The sequence below is a fragment of the Aulonocara stuartgranti genome (genome assembly GCF_965226115.1).
Source record: "Aulonocara stuartgranti genome assembly, chromosome: 3".
Taxonomy (NCBI): Eukaryota; Metazoa; Chordata; class Actinopteri; order Cichliformes; family Cichlidae; genus Aulonocara; species Aulonocara stuartgranti.
This window is the reverse complement of record NC_138941.1, coordinates 6888765-6908205: the sequence shown is the minus strand read 5'-3', so window position 1 is coordinate 6908205 and position 19441 is coordinate 6888765. Positions and strand designations below refer to the sequence as shown.

Below are 19441 nucleotides of genomic sequence, written 5' to 3'. Positions count from 1 at the left end.
GACCTCCTGACCCTAACCATTTTAGTCTTGTTGCATCTTTAAATGCAAATCCTGTGAAATGGTCAGGGGCGGCTCTAGAGAAATTTTCTTAGGGTGGCAAAATCAAAGCCTTTTCCCCCCAAACACATATGCAGGTGGTTACATGTGGTTAAAATGATTCAAATGCAGTAAGTATGCACGTTTTTCATATAAATATAGTCTATAACTTAATTATTGTCTGTACCCACATGATTACACACTTTAGTTACATGAAACATGTGAGTTTTGATGTTATGTACTGTACAGCCTGTATATTAAATACATATGTAGCCCAATAAGTATAAACTCCAGAAAGCTACACAACATGGGGCGCTTCATTTACAAACACAAGTCTAACTTAAGTTTCACTGTTTTTGTTAGAAAACTGTCACATTGTTACAGCTTAAATGACACAAAATGTCAGAAATCTGCACTGTCATGAACAAACATGTAAACCTCATTTTTCATGATTTGTTGGATTCACCCTCTGAGGTCTGAAATACAACCGGACATTTGTGACTCCTTTGAGTTTACGTTTGTATTTCACCCTCAGATTGTTTCATTTTATTTTTTCCTCCTCTTGCTTTGTTTGGTATCTTTTCAGCTCAACTGAATTTAGTTGTTTTTTCACTGACATACTGCATTAGTATTACTATTACTATTAATGTAACTATTACTGATCTGAAATCACACAAAGAACCTAAAATCCTAGCAGTATTTTTTACTGTAAAAAAACCACAGACGTGTTGGGTAAATGTTTATAACTTGAAATGCAAATATAAATTGTACATTTTGTAAACAGATACAACTATTTATCTAAAAATGCAGCCAATACACCTGCTGTTTTTTCATTTTCTACAACCATTTAAAATAGCACTCACCTTCCTTCATTTCCACAGTGTAACATCCACCCACCTGTGTAAAATCAGAAATTCCCATGGTGTTGTTCAAAATGTGCTCTGGCACAATCATAAGCATCGCTTGCTGCTGAAAACAAGAAAAAAGCCGTCCTGCTATGGGCTGAACCATTTGTTAATGTGGAGGGGGGGACACTATGGAATATATCCAGTTCTAGCATTTATATTCACTGCTGACTGTAACTACGCTCAAACTGTTAAACTTATTTTAATAAACAACACCGTCATATGCAAAACTGGGGTGGCACTTGGGGTGGCAAGGGATCATTTTAGGGTGGCACTTGCCACCCCATGCCACCCTTCTAGATCCGCCCCTGCTGATGAAGCCAACAGGTTCGCTTCATTTGCAAAAAGCAGATATGAGTTTCTGAGGCCACAGTCTTCTGTGGCAGAAGGGGAATCAGGGGAAGCCCTGGAGGAGTCCACCACCCACCAGAAACAGGTCTGAGCTCTCACTGCAGTGGTAAAGGGGCTACACAGCCCACATGAGGCTGAGGGATGCAGCCTTCTGTCAGACTGTCACTAACACAGAGAAACACCCGTGTACACTCATACTCATGGGCACATACACCAATCAACCTAACCCCACTAACTGCTCGTCTTTGGACTGTGGGAGCCAGAGAACCCAGAGAGGACCCAGACATGGGGAGAGCATGCAAACAGCTTAGATGTTGGATTTGAACCCAGAACCTTCTTGCTGTCAGGAAACAGTGCCAACCACTTTTCCACTGTGCTGCCTGTTTGACTCTGATACACCCATTTTTGAGCTCTTAAAAACAGCCCTCCACACAACAGAGACAAACCATAAAGGACTTTGTGGCTTGTAGCAACCGAAGAAAGTTTAAGGTGCAAAATAAAGAGGTTGAAAGGAAAGTAATAAAGGAAACATGTAATTATAACAGTAATGTTGGCTGTGTATCACGTGTGGCATGTCATTGTGGGGCTGGCCTCTGTTGGGATTGAGAATATGTGATGGCGGGGGCAGGGTTGGTTACTGGGGTTTATCCTGATCTCCTGTTTAGTGGAACTTTGCTCCTTTGAATCCACAGCACTAACCTGGCACACACACATAAAATGCATCATTGCTACAGAGCACAGCAGGACTCATTATGAGTGGTGGGGCAGGCTGGATGGTGTTGAGGAGTCGTATCGCAGTGACATTGGCTCCCCTGCTTCACTCTCTCCTGCCCCACTAATGCAACTCACTAATCCCTCTGTCCCCTTTAGGTGGGGCTCACGCTGACAAGATAAAATAAGCTGCACGACTGGTGGGTGGGGGCTGTGCTGTCAGCATCATAATGCTGAACCACAGAAACACACACACACACACACACACACACACACACACACACATATATATGTATATATATTAGGGGTGCAATGATACTCGTATCGATATTGAACCGTTCGATACAGTGCTTTCGGTTCGGTACGCATGTATATCGAACAATACAATATTTTTAATTTATTTTATCAACTTTCCTTCTGCAGATGCTGTCTGTGTTGAGCGCTCAGTGGATCTGTGTTCGACTACTCCGCCTAGGCTGCACTGTCGAGCACAGATCCACTGAGCGCAGCGCAAGCTAGCAGACAGAAGCTAAGCTCGTTGCAACATGGCAAACTGAACCTCCCCCACTAGTGATGGCCAAATGAAGCTTTCCGAAGCACTGAAGCTTGTATTGAAAAACGGTTCATTACTCGAAGCTTTTCAACACAGTCCTCTCCGGTGACATCTGGTGGTGAAAACTTTGAAGAGCAGCTTGAATCTGCAAAATAAAACGGACTGCTCAATTATCACTGCTCACTCAAGAGTGGAGTTCTCTCTGATATTGGGCCACCGTTCCGTTGCTTTGAACATGTAATTGATTTTGTTTTCTCGATTGGGGGGCTGAAAAAAATGTAATGCGTATCTGCGTAATACATTTTGATCAATAAACTTTCCCTATTTAAACATGCACTATGGTGTGGCCTTTCTTTGCTCATAACTCCTTGATGTTGGTAAATACAATAAGTGAGCAATATATATAATATACATATGAGAATGCACAGCACATTATGGAGTATGCCCCTGCTGTGGAGTCCTGCCTCCATCTACTTGTCGTTTAATCACTGGACAGCTGGACAGGTTCATACAAAATATTAGATGAGGCCGATTGTCCTATACATATTTTTGACCTAGGGGTGGGATTGATTGTGAACTGGAAAGGGAAAATGCTTAGGAAGCTGAGTACGGCTGCATCGTCACTGATTTGTAGAATCATTTTGATTCGATACAGGATCCGATTTGATTGGAATCTGGAAAGTTTTGCCTCAGTCAGAAATATTACAAGTCTGATCATTTAACAGTATATATCCATAATTTCGTATCTATTAAAAGAAAGCTGACACACGTGAGACTTAATTAGAGATGTAAACAGAGAGTTATGAAAGCTGCAGAAGCCAGCGGGAAAAAAAAGAGGCAAACACAGCGCGGACCCGACGACACACCAAAATCTGACTCTGACGCGTCGGGTCCGCGCTCTGTGTTCACGTTTGTATGCAGAATCCGTAAACCTGCTCCCAGTTACTGTTTTAGCTGCATGGTGTTTGACGACATGTTGTGAGGTTTAACCTGAGATGCTGGCGTTTCAGGCATAATAACGTTAATTTACAAATCGACACAGGATTGTAATGAATCAATATCACTTTATTCAATTTAGCATGGATTGTAATCAGAAAGGCGATAATCAAAACCCACCCCTAATCAAGAACTTGCAAAGTAAAAACATGATCAATGTCAGGTAGCCCTTTTGTTATTTACATTTAAAAAGAGGATTAGTGTTACTGTGCGCTGGCTGAGTCTGTTTCTTTTCTTAGAAATAGTTTCTCCTGCCCTGGAGAAAATCCACTTGCATGGAACAGAAGAGGCTGTGGAGTGCAGGAACCACACTGCAAGCTGGTAGATATGCAGGTATTCCTGGGTCCTGCAGACTATCACCTAACAACAATAAACAAAATGATTTTCTAAACTGTGTAGCAATGTAATGTACGTATAGTGTCAAATACATTGTTGTAGTCTTCATCAGCTTTAATTCACATGGAAGTGTTCCTGAAGTCATATGCTGTAATGATATTTACATTATGAAAACATGATTTTGGACATTTCAAGTTTTTCACTTCGGCAGATAAAATGAATTGAGCAAAATCAACTCAAAATATTCCCACACGCCAGAACGTCCTCTCTTCCTCGCTGGCTCCATATCTGTCAGTGGAATGATCACCTCTTCGCTCTCTGTCACCATCAACACACTCCACGAATCCCGTGGATGATTCACTTCCTTATATCCGTTTGAATCAGGTACCGAAGCAGTTACGTGCGTAATGAAGCTTCCCAGGCCTTTTAAGTTGTATTCGACTCAGCTTCCCAGGCGAAGTCCCTTCTCCTGTGTGCTCGACATGGTAAGATAACTCTTCTCACATTTTCAGTCAATCTGACAAACTTCCAGTTTTTAGGAAAGTATAATGCAAAGTGCTTTTTTACTGAGAAATCCAAAGAAAATCCATACTGTAGCTTATACTTCAACATATGCTTCTAGCTATACTTCTCCACCAAACACAGAGACTGCAGGAGAGCTGGAGACTTGCTTCAGAATTTGTTAGTTCTAAATAATGTCTAACAGACTCATTATTGGAGATACTTACAGTCTTCAAGGCGTATATGATGCTGTCACTGTGTAGCTGCTGGATCTGTTAAGCTCAAAGACTCTAAATTCAGCGTGTTTTGACAGCCCGGCATAGCAAAATAGAAAAAAAAGGTCAATTAGCAAATTTAATTATAAATTAGTGAGAACAAAGATGGATTTTTGCTTATTGATTTAAAATTAAATAGATTTTTGTGACTTGTTTCACCCCCTATCTTAAAATGTTTAAACCAAAAGCATCCAATGGTCCTGCATAGTTAAATAAGTCAAGCAGCGAAACAAACATGTTGATCAACTTTCTATGAAAAACAACTATATAATCAGGTGCAACACTTTGACCAGATCTGTAACTGTTTTCAGATCGTCCTGCAAAATAACTCAGAGAATGAAGAGCAAATAAAGCAGAGTCTGCAAGATCTCCTCACAGACTTGGACTTAGAAGAGAATAATAAAAAAACAGCTTTCGTCTCGTCCACCATCTGCATTTCTCAAAAATCCCAAACCAACAAATCAGAAAGGTACTGCGGAGTCTCCATGTCCACCAAAGGTCCTAACGCTGGGAAAATTATGATTGCTGCCTCCTGTCTTAGCAAATGGCATAAATATGTATCTGGTGCGGTGATGACCTATTATCCAAACACAGTCCAGAAAGATTACTTTGATGGAACAATTGAAGTACCTGGAAATATCAGGTGTGAGGCTTTTTGTCTCCGTGATGGTGCCAGAATGAAGCCTTGCAGATCATGTAAGAATTTGTTTGGCTTGAACACAGAAGACCTCAGAGAGTGGCCATATGGTAACTGTGCTGAAGCTGAGAGCCTGAGCAATTTGCTTGAAAATGAGAGAGAAGTTGAAACACATGTGGATGAATACTCAGCTGAAAAGGACAACAGGCAGAGAGCTGAGGATGAGGTTGGTAGGGTTCTTAGAACCGTGTTGCAAAGGATTCGGTTTAACTGGACAGGTGAATTTTACAACCCAGAACAAGAGTGAGATTTCATGAAATCATTTGCATTCATCATTCTGATAAATCAAAGATTCTCTGCTCTGACAGCATCTGTGTGGATTTTCTGTAATCACAGAGACGTGTATAAGCATGTTTACTTTCCATCTCCATGTAATTGTCACATTTAATAATTAAAACTGGCTTCTATGGGTTTTTGTTTGTTTGCTTACATATCTAGTGTTTAATGCAATATGAAGCATTATCAGACAGCATTTATTGGGAAGAATCCCATGTTTATACTGGTCTGTACCCAGGGTACACAGAAAATAAAAACACGTTTTCTTATTATGATCCCAACTATAATTTACTTAAGCAAAAGCACTACATGTGTAGTTATAATATTTATAGCAGTTACTGTTGAGCTTTAAATTTATCATCTTAAATGTTTATATGCTGATTATATTGCTTTATATAAGAAAGGCCTAACTCTGAGTACACTCTGTGCCAAAAAGTGCTGACAGGAAACTGCATGCTTTTGCAGAAACGTGCTTTTGCAGCTAGAAAGTGAAGCTGATATATATCAGTTTTAATTAGTTTTTACCAACTGCTTGCTAGGGCAATCCCACGAGTTTGGTGTTTTTGTATTGAACATGATTCCAAGTGCTTTCTATAACACATAGCAGAGGTGCCACAACAAAGACTGAGAAGAGGACAGGAAGAGACAGTGAAAGAGATGCACTCCTTCGCCATTCATGTTAAAGCGTTGCATAGCTTTAATTTTAGAGAGTGTTGCATAACTTCAGTCATTTTTCTACCACAGGTGAAGCCAAGAATTGTGAAGCTCTCTTTTGGCCAAATACCAGAATCTGTAAGAAGAAGAAAAAACAAACAATCAAATAGGTCATTATTAAGAGGACAACAATCTCTTGATGATTATCCACAGTGTCTTTGATAACTCTGAGATACAAACTGTCAAGGATATACACATCCCAGCAAACAATAGCTGTGTTTGACTAAAGCGATTAATAACAAGGACAGAGCTACAATCACTACAGTCAAACATAAAGGGCTTAATCCTGAATCCAAGTCTGAGCTGTGATGCCGTTGGTGCTGAAAGCTGCTCAGATCCTGAAGCTGCACGTTTTGTCTCTCTCTAACCAAACCAGCAGCAAAAGAAGACACATTTCGCTTGACATAAACATTGTCATGAATTCCCTCTTACTTTTGCTGGTTTGCTTCCACCACCATTAAAACACACACAGAAAAACAACACAGCACAGCTCTCTGCCTCTCTCAGTGTACTTTAAGAACACCGTTTCCCATCTCAAATCTCTGTTTTTGGCATTATTCGCTTGCTTGTTATGAAGCAGTCTACCGTTGTTTACAGCCATTTTTTTTTTAATGACTTCCGACAAGACAGCCTCATTTCTGCTGTTCAATACCAAATTTTATTTATTTTTTTCAAATTAAGTGAAACTGCAAAATGCTCTGCTGTGTCTCTATTAAAACCTCTTATTAAAACCTCTGAATCACTTCAGCAGCATCAGCCAATGTACATTTGTTGAGTCGTGGTTCTCGTCTGCTTTTGTTCTACTGCAGAATAATATTTTTAAGGTTATCTACTGTAAAAAGCTAGGCCAGGAAAATCTGCTTCATGGTTTTGTGTTTTATCCTCAGTTACTTTGACACAAAAGCATCTGCTGTGATGCTCACACCTCTGATGAAGTTTCACAAGTGTCAGTACTGATAAATGATCAGAATTATAATGTTTCTGACTCTCTGAGTAAGAATTAAATGGAATCTAATTGGGACCTTGTGAATTGGAATTGAACAGGTTCTAGAAATCAGTGATGATACTCAGCTCCAATACCCACCTATGATATTAGGCTGACGAACGCTGACTGGGTTTCATTTACCAGCTTTTTATGTTCTTCCTGCAGTTTCCTCCCCACATCACTCATCTTAACTTTTTTCCAGTCCTCCTCAGTCTAAACAGAACACACAACAATACAAAGAAAAGCTCAGGTGATTGATCTCTAACACTAGGCATCCCCAGTCTTATTCTTAGCAGTCTAACTTCTCACCATATCTTTGAAGGCCTCTCCATTGTAGTAGCGCTTGGATGCTGGATACTCTATCGTTTTGTCACATAGTTCCAGGAAACTGGAAGCCACCAGATGCAGCTCCTCTCCGTCATAGCCGTACAGCTTTTTGTCCTCACGCGTCATCAGCACAAGCTCGTCACATGGACATGAGGTGCCCTTTACCACACCAATAACCTGCATTTTTACAATCTCGGGAAGGTAGAATTTTCCCCAGGCGTTAACTTCATCATCATCCCCGTTGTATTTGGTGTTCTCAAGCTCTTCTATCCACAGGTCAGCACCACTTGGCTTCTTCAGGTGAACGCACATGCTTTTGTTTTTGGAAACAAAATCTTTCACCCATTTCAGGTACTTTTCACCTGGAAAGAAGCAGACAAGGAAATATGGATGAATGTAGAAGTGTTGGAAAAGACAAATAGCAAGGTTATCCTACAGCAGTTTGTGAAAATGTTGTATCTTGAAATAAGCAGGCAAAATGAGGATCTCACTTATCTCATATGTTCTGACTACCGACTTTCTTCAGTTAAAGGACAAAAAAAGGGCACACTGGAGGCTGACAGAGTGTGCAATGGTGGGAATCATTTTGCAGAACTCACTAAAGTTTGTTTCTCCTGGAACAAGCTTTTTACACTTCGGCAAATGAAAATACTGTGTTAAACTAAAAAAGAGCACCAGACCAAGGTCTACAGTACTAACAGAAAAGCATGCCGTTACCTGTTGCCTGTCGACACAGCTGCTGATCTTCCTCACCAAAAAAATGAGGATCCCTGAAAGGAATAGAAAGGTTATGTTAAAATGAATGACTGTCACGGTGATCATGGGAAGCTCCGAAATATCACAACAATAGCTACGAAATCACAAAATGCAGTGTGATGTCTGTAAGCACCAAACATGACATCTCTGCAAATTCATCTTGAAATATGTAGGTACCTCACACGTACAGCTGCAGCCATCTCAGCCATTTATCACTGTGGCTGCCAAGTGGCTGCCACTTCACAAGCGCATGGCACAACATAGAAGAGCCACCTCCACAGGACAAGACTCAGCAGTCCATCTGCATCTTAAGGATAAAGGACACTCTTTGAGGATGCCAATGTTCACATTTTGGGCAGAGAGGACAGATGGTTTGAAAGAGGAGTGAAAGAAGCATCTATGTCCACTGTGAGCGACCATCTTTGAACAGAGGCGGGGGTTTATGACAGCAACTCTCTGCCATCTATAATCCAGTTTTGAGATCCTTCCCAGACGCCTTAACGCCCACTCACATCCTGGGCCATCTGACCTCAGGAATTCGCATGATAAGGTGGGGCCAGGATTCACAATGAACTCACCCGAAACTGGCTGATTGGAGCCCACACCCAGTTTCACACCTTGGCTCAGGCGATTAGAGGATCATCAGGGGGTCCTTTTGTCCCTCTGTGGGGGGTCACTCCCACTAGGCTTATATCTGGGACTCTCCACCATTTGACCTTAGAACTGAAGAAGCTTCTCGGATGAGAGGTGAAACGTCTTCAAGTAACTTAAAGAAGTCCAGACGCTTTTCTTTGCAAGCTCCTTTGACTACAATGACCTGGATGACTGAGAACCTTCACAGACATAAGGTGAATGTGACAAACAAAGCGCCTTCTTGTTCTCTGTGATAATGTAAAGTTATTAATGAAAAAACAAACGAGTAAAAAACGGACTGGAAACATGTCTTCAATCAAAACTCGACAAAAACAAAGAAACAGCCTCACTTCTCTGCGACGCTCCCTAAAAATGACGTTACGTGTTACGTACCAGAGATTTCTATACAGCCCTTTATCAAGCCGAGAGAAAGTGACGCAAAACCCTCCAACTAATAACGACTAGCAGAGAGGCTCAGCTGAGTGTAGTTACCTGGTTTGCAGACGCATACAGACGTTTCCTGTCCTCTCGGACGCAGCTGTGATAGAACATGTGGTGCATTACCGCCACCAACTGGCTTGGAGTGAGGACCGGAAATCGCTCATGCCAAATCAAAAAAAAAAAAACATAAAGAAAGATTAAGTGAAGAGATAAATGAATACATTAAATCAAGAAGAAAAAAACCCACCACCGGACATATACATCCTCATATCCTTCTGTACAAATGAGTTTGTTTTAGAAACTGAAAAAAGCCACAAAACCTTCACATCTAGAAATCCTTTGCAGTAAAACTTGTTTTTTGGCAGGTTCCACAGGTTTTGAATCAGTTTTCTTCTTTATTCCTGATAATTTTGACAATGAAAAAGAACATGTTCTATAGGGCTTTGGAGTTGACGTCACGCCGCAATGCATTGTGGGAGCGCGGCACCATTTTCGAGGTCTACGAATCAAAACAAACACACTGTGTTGGAACGACGATTACAAGATGCTTAAAAGCAGCTCAAAAGAGAACGGACTGTATAGAGACCGATTGCGTCCAGAGGCGAAGCGGCGGTACTTGCAGAAAATAGCGTGCAGTGGAAATGTGGACCCGTATGAAATACGGCCGTGGAGTAGAAACCCTGAAGACGTAGCCTGATATATTCTCGTACCTTATCTGTGGAGTCAGCGCGTACAAGTCGTCATTCAAACAAAGGTAAGTCAGCTCGAGTACTGCGTGTGAAATGCGTTTGATTTCCCTGCAAACATTCACATTAGTGCAGCATAAATTCATTCATGAGGGGAAATTACAGTGAGAACATGTGGAGGCTGTTAGAGGGAGAAGATAGTGAGTTCAGTGCAGGGCTGTGCAGAGAGGTTTAAAGGGGCGGGTGCTCAAAGTTAAAAAGGGGCACATTGAACCAGGCTGAATAACAACAACACACATTCATCAAGAATCTAATATGGGAAGGGCAGGGCTGTGTTGGTCTGAGACTGTAGACATTAAAAAGTCCACAGGAGAGATGGTAGCTGATTAAACAAGTGTCATGAGATAATAACAAAATGCAAAGATTGGTGACAGCGCTTGGAACCATAAGGCAACAAAAAACTATGTATGTAAAAAAATAAATAAATAAATAAATATATATATATACATACATACAGTGGGGCAAAAAAGTATTTAGTCAGCCACCGATTGTGCAAGTTCCCCCACTTAAAATGATGACAGAGGTCAGTAATTTGCACCAGAGGTACACTTCAACTGTGAGAGACAGAATGTGAAAAAAAAATCCATGAATCCACATGGTAGGATTTGTAAAGAATTTATTCGTAAATCAGGGTGGAAAATAAGTATTTGGTCACCTCAAACATGGAAAATCTCTGGCTCTCACAGACCTGTAACGTCTTCTGTAAGAAGCTTTTCTGTCCCCCACTCGTTACCTGTATGAATGGCACCTGTTTGAACTCATCATCTGTATAAAAGACACCTGTCCACAGCCTCAAACAGTCAGACTCCAAACTCCGCCATGGCCAAGACCAAAGAGCTTTCGAAGGACACCAGGAAAAGTATTGTAGACCTGCACCAGACTGGGAAGAGTGAATCTACAATAGGCAAGCAGCTTGGTGTGAAAAAATCAACTGTGGGAGCAATCATCAGAAAATGGAAGACATACAAGACCACTGATAATCTCCCTCGATCTGGGGCTCCACGCAAGATCTCATCCCGTGGGGTCAAAATGATCATGAGAACGGTGAGCAAAGATCCCAGAACCACACGGGGGGACCTGGTGAATGACCTGCAGAGAGCTGGGACCAAAGTAACAAAGGTCACCATCAGTAACACACTACAACGGCAGGGAATCAAATCCCGCAGTGCCAGACGTGTTCCGCTGCTGAAGCCAGTGCATGTCCAGGCCCGTCTGAAGTTTGCCAGAGAGCGCATGGATGATACAGCAGAGGATTGGGAGAATGTCATGTGGTCAGATGAAACCAAAGTAGAACTTTTTGGTATAAACTCAACTCGTCGTGTTTGGAGGAAGAAGAATACTGAGTTGCATCCCAAGAACACCATACCTACTGTGAAGCATGGGGGTGGAAACATCATGCTATGGGGCTGTTTTTCTGCCAAGGGGACAGGACGACTGATCCGTGTTAAGGACAGAATGAATGGGGCCATGTATCGTGAGATTTTGAGCCAAAACCTCCTTCCATCAGTGAGAACTTTGAAGATGAAACGAGGCTGGGTCTTCCAACATGACAATGATCCAAAACACACCGCCCGGGCAACAAAGGAGTGGCTCCGTAAGAAGCATTTGAAAGTCCTGGAGTGGCCTAGCCAGTCTCCAGACCTCAACCCCATAGAAAATCTGTGGCGGGAGTTGAAAGTCCGTGTTGCTCGGCGACAGCCCCAAAACATCACTGCTCTCGAGAAGATCTGCATGGAGGAATGGGCCAAAATACCAGCTACTGTGTGTGCAAACCTGGTAAAGACCTATAGTAAACGTTTGACCTCTGTTATTGCCAACAAAGGTTATGTTACAAAGTATTGAGTTGTATTTTTGTTATTGACCAAATACTTATTTTCCACCCTGATTTACCAATAAATTCTTTACAAATCCTACCATGTGGATTCATGGATTTTTTTTTTTTCACATTCTGTCTCTCACAGTTGAAGTGTACCTCTGGTGCAAATTACTGACCTCTGTGCAAGTTCCCCCACCTAAAATGACGACAATCGGTGGCTGACTAAATACTTTTTTGCCCCACTGTATATATCAGCAATCAATCAGAAAATCATTGGTTCATATTACAATTAAATATGAACAGGCTCCTTAGATGTAAGCAGTTCAGATCTGATGTCATTTACATTCTTCACACAGCACATTCGTCCAGGCTGACAGGTAAACATAGAACTAATCTCAGGTAACATGACTCATAGTAGAGATCCAGTAAGAAAGATTGCAGGCTCTAATATTATTACCACACAATCCAAGGACACACCAACAGCTCAGATTTGTAGAACTATTTAAACAAATGTCTTCTGAATATTCAATTCAGGTTCACAGTGGGGGGGGGTTTCGTGGAATTTTTTAAATAAAGTCTGCAACACAGAAAGAGCTGTGATCAAGCTATTTATTACTGCGCCAACACACATCAAACATCACAGTTCAGTCATGTCAGCGCTGCCACAGAGGTCGTGCTCCTCCTCCTTTACGCCTTCCAAGGAAGAGGGAGGAAGTTACAAACTGATCCTACCACACTTCACGTATCTCGCTATGAAACCTAACGCATCAATGGTTGTGCTGTTTTGTGCCCTTGGCCTTATCAGCACCTGTAAAGGGAGTTGTTTTCTCAAACTGCTGAAGTAAGTTCATCTAGTTTTAGCAACTTTCACTGAACAGTAACAGTGTCACAACTAAGCATATGCATAAGCACTTAAACACTTTAAATGAGAATAACAGAACATTTCTATTACAGAGGCTGGAACCTGTCCCAGTAGTAGGTAGAGCACACCTGGACAGGTCACCAGTCTGTCAGAGGACTAACACAGAGACAGACATCAGAGTAACAAATCTATTTAAAATTAATGTAAGTTTGCTGCAGCTGTATGTATGAACATGTGTTTCTGTGCTCACAGTCCACCTCTCAGGAACCTGCAGTTCACTTTTAGTCTACTTTAAACAGACCTCACAAAAGGCTGATGTGGCTGGATCAGTAGTCTGATTTGAGTACGATACCTTTGGCCAGGGATTCATCTGGTGCATCGCTTCACTGCAGTCTTACGTATTTTCCCCACACCTGAATAAAAAAATACTGATATATACAAATAACAGCTTCAGCTGATGCAGCCTGACTCAATCCTAGATGTTCAGCACACAGAGACACAGAGGTGCCGTTTAAAGTTTAGTGTTAACCTGAGTCACTGATCATTTGCAGTATTACAGAGTCTGGCAGTCTTTGCATGATGTCCACGTCACTGTAAGTTTCTAGCTGACTTCACTGCAATTTCAATTTCAATTTCTGCTGTTCACAAACGCTGTCCATCTAATCTGACTGAGCTGGAGCTGTTTTGCAAAGAAGAATGGGCAAAGATTTCAGTCTGTAGATGTGCAAAGCTGGCAGAGACAGACCCTAAAAGACTGGCAGCTGGAACTGCAGCAAAAGGTGGTTCTACAAAGTGTTGACTCAGGGGGCTGAATAATTACGCACACCCCACTTTGCAGTTATTTATTTGTAAAAAATGTTTGGAATCATGTATGATTTTCGTTCCACTTCTCACGTGTGCACCACTTTGTGTTGGTCTTTCACCTGGAAGTCCAATAACATTGATTCATGTTTGTGGCTGTAATGTGACAAAATGTGGGAAAGTTCAAGGGGGCCGAATACTTTTGAAAGCCACTGTATATGTAGACACAGGACTACAAGTAGAAGATCAGACATGAAAGTGGAGATAACACAGAAGACCTGCAGCAAAGGTCAGAGGTCAGACTGGGCCCTGGATTCAACAATGAGCCAATGATCATCAAGCAGTGACTAAAGCAGAGCCCTGACGTTCTGACATTCATCACACAGTCAGAACAAATGTCTGCTGATGACTTCATCTCATGAAACGACTGATAGATGTCAGTTCATTGATCAGCTGAGCTGCTGATCTTCATCGTCACAGAAACATTCAGCTTGTTTCAATCAGTAAATAACTCCCACTACTCCCAGTTTGAACTGTTCCCACTCAAAATGCTGTGAGAACAATGATCATTGTAGAACTTCACAAACATCACGTGTTGTTTTCCACATGTAAGATCAGCAAACACACAGAAACTTCCTGTTGCCACACACGGCCTCTAAAATCTCTTCCACGCTTTCTGTCTGAAGTCCACTCTCTGTGTCGGATCCACAGGAAACCACAAGATCTTATTAACATGGTTTTCAATGTGTCTCCTTCCAAAAAGTCCAACCAATGAACAAATGTGTGTATTTGTGGAGGCCAAACAAAAGCATGACACATTTCTCTGTTTCTATAAACTGGAGTCAAACACAAAGATGAAGAGTTTCACTGACAGACTCCAAAATGCCCCCACAGTGGATCAAAGGGAAATCCTACAGTGTGGCCAGAGACTCTTAATGGCTCCAACATCAACACATCCACAATGTTGGATCCAGTTCTGCCTCACAGAGTTACTAAGACACACCCTCTGCCAGCATCACAACAGCTCCACCTGCTTCACCTGCCTCCTCAGCATCTGTACACCTGAAGAGAAAAGAAAGGCTCCAACAGCTCAAATCTACAAAGGATTCATGAAGTTTCATCCAACAATAACATGTTTGCCTTCCACAGTGTGCTGTTAGACACCACTGTACCTCTGCCATTTCAAAAAGAGCAGCTTGGGAACATTTTGGCTCCAAACACTTTGTGTTTAAGTTCTTTGTTTTCTTTGTGAAGCCGACAACATCTGGAGCTTTGTGACTCATAGAAACATCATTTTGTTCTTTAGATGACAGCAGATTGGGACTGAATAATCAATCACTATCAAACCAATAAAGACAAACATGCTGATTTTACAGGAACTTTGTTGGAGAAGCTGCAAAGACATGAAACTGGTGGAGATCCCAAACCAGTTGATAGTGCTGGTTATTCCAAATAAAGCTGTTTCCCTTTGAGATGAAATGACTTTGTGTCCTGATATATAATAAAGATGTTGTTGTTTTTGAGCCCCTGTATTAAAAGTAGTTTAAAGTCAGCTTGAGTTTGATGTCTTTATGTCAAAGCTGCTCATGATGTTGAGCTGCTGATGGAATAAAAACAATATAAAAGCATGTAGTCCAGACTTAAATGTAGCCTGTTGTTAGCTGAGGTCCACACACAGTGTTTGACAGTGTAAAGTGTGTGAAAGGGCTGCTGGTGGAGCTCACTAGGATGAGCAGGTGACCACGAGGTGGAGAGCAGCTGGCCTGGCTTTGACCCGGGCCACGCCCCCTTTCTCTCTGCTTTGCTGTCACTTATCTTCACTGCTCTGTCCAATAAAGCTGAAAAAGGCCCCGAATCAAAGAAATCTGCTGCAGCCTCTGAAATGTCTTCTGTTTCCTTCCCGACGGCTTTTTCACCGTCAGCCCATCAGACAGTCCAGCAGCATTTATGATGATGTCATGATGTTGAAGAGGCTGCTACGGTGGCCTCCCATGACCCCCAGCCTCATCACAGCTGAGATGCAGACATTTGAAAACATTCAGCAGACAACTGAATAACAGTCCAACACAACAGTCTGTGTGCAGACACACACTGACCTTTCATATAGTCAAACACAGCTGGTTGAGTCATTTCTCTGTGAGTCTAAAGTGAATCTAGTATTTGAAAGTCCACTTCCTGTATTTGTTGTTGAAGACTTCTTCAGCTTCTTCTCAAGGACATCAGCTGCTTGTTTGGCAGCAGAGGCAGTTAAGAAGCTTCCTGAAAAACACTGAACAGTGAGTTCACTGTGGCATATGACAGATTCAGCTTTCTGTGTGCAAATGTGTCTGTGTCGACCTTTCAAATGCTGTTGAATCCAAAACATCAGCGGCTCCTCGGCTGCTCGCTTCATGCACTTCTGTCTGTGTGACAGTCCAATGACATCACAGCTGTTTCCAGCCCCAGTGTCTCAGGACTGGACACCTTTAAACATGTCGAGGATCAAACAGCGTCCAGCTAAACACACATGAAACTATCAGAGCTGACAATCATTCCAATAACATCTAATGGTTCATGTATGTAGACACAGGACTACAAGGAAATGGCTCTCAGCATCTGGCTGTGGGAACACATGAGTCCCTGTTTGTGTTCAGATTGTGTGCATGTTTTAGACGTGTGTCACATGTAGAAACACAACAATCCCACAATGACACACAGATGTGTTTGACACAGCTGTGCAGCTGTAAGTTGTTTCTAATGATTCATTGAAGCTCTTCTAACATTCTGGAGACGATCAGTACATGAATCTGTTCAACACGACAACAATTTGACTTCAGTGTGAACGTTTGCATTAAATAACCTTCTTCATCCAGCTGACAGCATCTTCATCCTATGATGTGAACAGTTCCTCCTGTTGATGACAAACCTCTGACAGGATCTGCTTGAGGAGCTTTTTCATGTGCAGCTCTCTGAGCTCAGGGCTGAGCTGCTGTTTCATCTTTAAGAGCTGCTGCCTCCTCGCCGGACTTGTTCTCCTCTTCTTCTCCTAATGACACCATTTCTGCTTCATATTAAATTCAATAAAGATGCTGACATGTATCTGTAGCAACAACATCATTGAATCTAGAACAACTGGAGCCAAACCAGTGGCTCTGCTGGGATCACTGGTGAGCCAACACTTCCTTGTTGATGCAGATTTCAGGGCTTCCTTTTGCTCCTCCGTTATAACTGTTCTCTCTTCTCAACACATGATGACACAAAGGAATCAGCAGTGACAAAGATGATGCTGAAGAGAAGCACACACTTCACACATATAACAGACCAGTGCAGTTACACACACCTCTGCTCGACATCAGGCCTCAAACAAAGACACAAAACACTAACTTGACTCTAAACAGAAGAAACGAGCAGCTGTTTCTGTTCTGTGCTTATTTATATTTGACACACATGCTTCTCTTTGTGCAAACACACATCGCACTATAAGGGTAACCTCGCACACAATGATTGGACAGCACAGTGATGATGCTGGGAGATCCTATACGCAGCAACACAGAAACACTGAGAACTTTAAACAATGATGGAAAGTGTTATAAATGACTTGTTGGCCTCTGATCTGTCACAAACAGCTGAAACGTGTCTCTCATGAGTCACATGAAGGTTTTTGACAGAAAGGACAAAAAGTAGCTGCAGTCAGTTTGTGTCATTTTTATATTTATTCATCTGGGAGAAAAATCTGAGGGACATTAAAATGTGTTTTCAACAGAGACAAGAACATGAATATAACAGAACAGGTAAATGAACATGTTTCAAGTAAACAGCTGGACTGATCAGGTCCAAACACAGAGTGATAAACTTGTCAAACAGCTGTCATATCTTTATATAGAAGCTCTTTATAAATGCTGCTCACTGCAGTCTGTTTACTAATAATGTCAAAGTGTTAGAAACACAGAAACATCAGAATGGTCTTTGTTCACAGAAACCTGTCTGGGATCCTTTGTTGTTCTTTTGATGCAGAGTTACATTATAAATATAAAGAGTTATTTCAGAGTCTCATCAGTTTTCCTGCATGTCTTTATTTAACACATCAGCAGGGCTGAAGCTCTCATGTTAAACACACACTGATCTATGGACACGTTCATGTGTTTCTAACAGAACCAGGCTGTTATCAGCCTGCACTAACATTATGTCACACACACTGAATGTAACAGTGACAGTTTACATCATCACACAATCAGCTGTGATTGTTTCACTGTCATCAAACGAGTCAACAGGAAGTAGAATCAATAGAAACCAATCATTTACTGACAGCATGGAAATAAGTGCAGATTATGTATGAAGTCTAACTGCACACAGTAACTGTGTTACAATAAGGACTTAACAGCGCCCTCTGCTGGAGTGTTTCAGTACTGCGTTAACTAGAATACACCACCTCCTCCTCACACCACCTGCTACAGCTCTACTCTTCTATGACTACAGTCATCCACAGCACTGATGTGAGGTCACATGGTTCATATGTAAGGAGCACAGCTGACCTCAGGTCAGTTTAATGACTGTGAGCAGCAGCTGTGTTATTGTCACTGTGACAGGGAGACACTCTCAGACACAGCGCTCATGTCAGCTTGTTCTCATGCAGGAGGATCAGGAGCTCCATGTTTGTCTTTCTGTTTGAATCATGATGTGTTTGTGCCATCAGAGTCTGTCATGAGTACTCAGGGTTTCACAGCAGCTCTTCTGGATGCTGACGAGGACTCCAACCTCATGTTTCACCTCTCTGAGCTTCTGATGTCTGTGAACACTCGTGTTTCTTCTCTGGGCTCATCTGGACAAAAACACCTTTCTGTGTTTGGCTGCAGCCTCATTCTGACTGACAGGAAGTGTGTTATCCATGAGCTGCACTTCTGTGAGGAAGTTTCCTGCTGTGTTTCCTGTCTGTGGACAAACACGAGTGTTCCAGCTGAGGACTTGGTTCCTTCCACCTGTCCATACAGGACATCACGCTGTCTGCAGCTCTGTAAATGCAGCTCCAGGTCCTTCCACGTGCTGCTCTGTATTTGTGCAGTTTGTAGTGTGTCCTGGGAAACGTAGCACACATGGTGTTCTTCTGCTGTTTCCTCCTTTCACTGAGTGTGAAACACTGACGCTGTGCTGTTGTTCACAGAGGGGAGCTGATTCTAGCTGCAGCTGGACTCTGTCATCTAACTGAATGTGTTGGTGCTGATCACGGGGCTCTGAGGGGGGAGCAGCAGGAGGACTCTGGATGCTGACGTCAGTGTATCTGTGGAAGCTCCCACAGCGTGTCTGTCATTCAATATTGTGCTGTATATTGTATCTATGCAAAGATGAACAGACTGTGTGTTCACTGGTCTCTGTGCTGCAGCTCTGATGTCATCATCACTCCCTCCTCCACCCTCAGCAGTCCCAGCATGCTGCTGTGGTGCACCCCACCCTCACTCTACACCTGAGCCACAGACCACACCCTCCACCTCAATATACACCACAGTTTTCTCTGCTGTGGAAATGAGATCAGGAGGAAATCATCATTATTATTATTTAATAAACGCTCACATTAATGTGGGCTTATTTGTTTCATATTAGAAACATTAGTTGAGTGTTTTTAGTATAAAATGGTCAAAGTCCCTCTTTTTGCTCCTCCCCTCACCTGTGGATGGACGGTGCTGTTACCGTGGTGACAGCTTGGATGTGTTTCAGTCCTGCCTGGTTATCACTGCAGGAATCTTTCACAT

General features: G+C 42.2%; 1 protein-coding gene across 1 annotated transcript in view; it reads left to right on the top strand.

Annotated features, from left to right (window-relative positions):
* The window catches only part of LOC309702355 (uncharacterized protein), a 249516-nt gene that overhangs the window by 179948 nt on the left and 50127 nt on the right, over positions 1 to 19441 (top strand). The window lies entirely within an intron of this gene.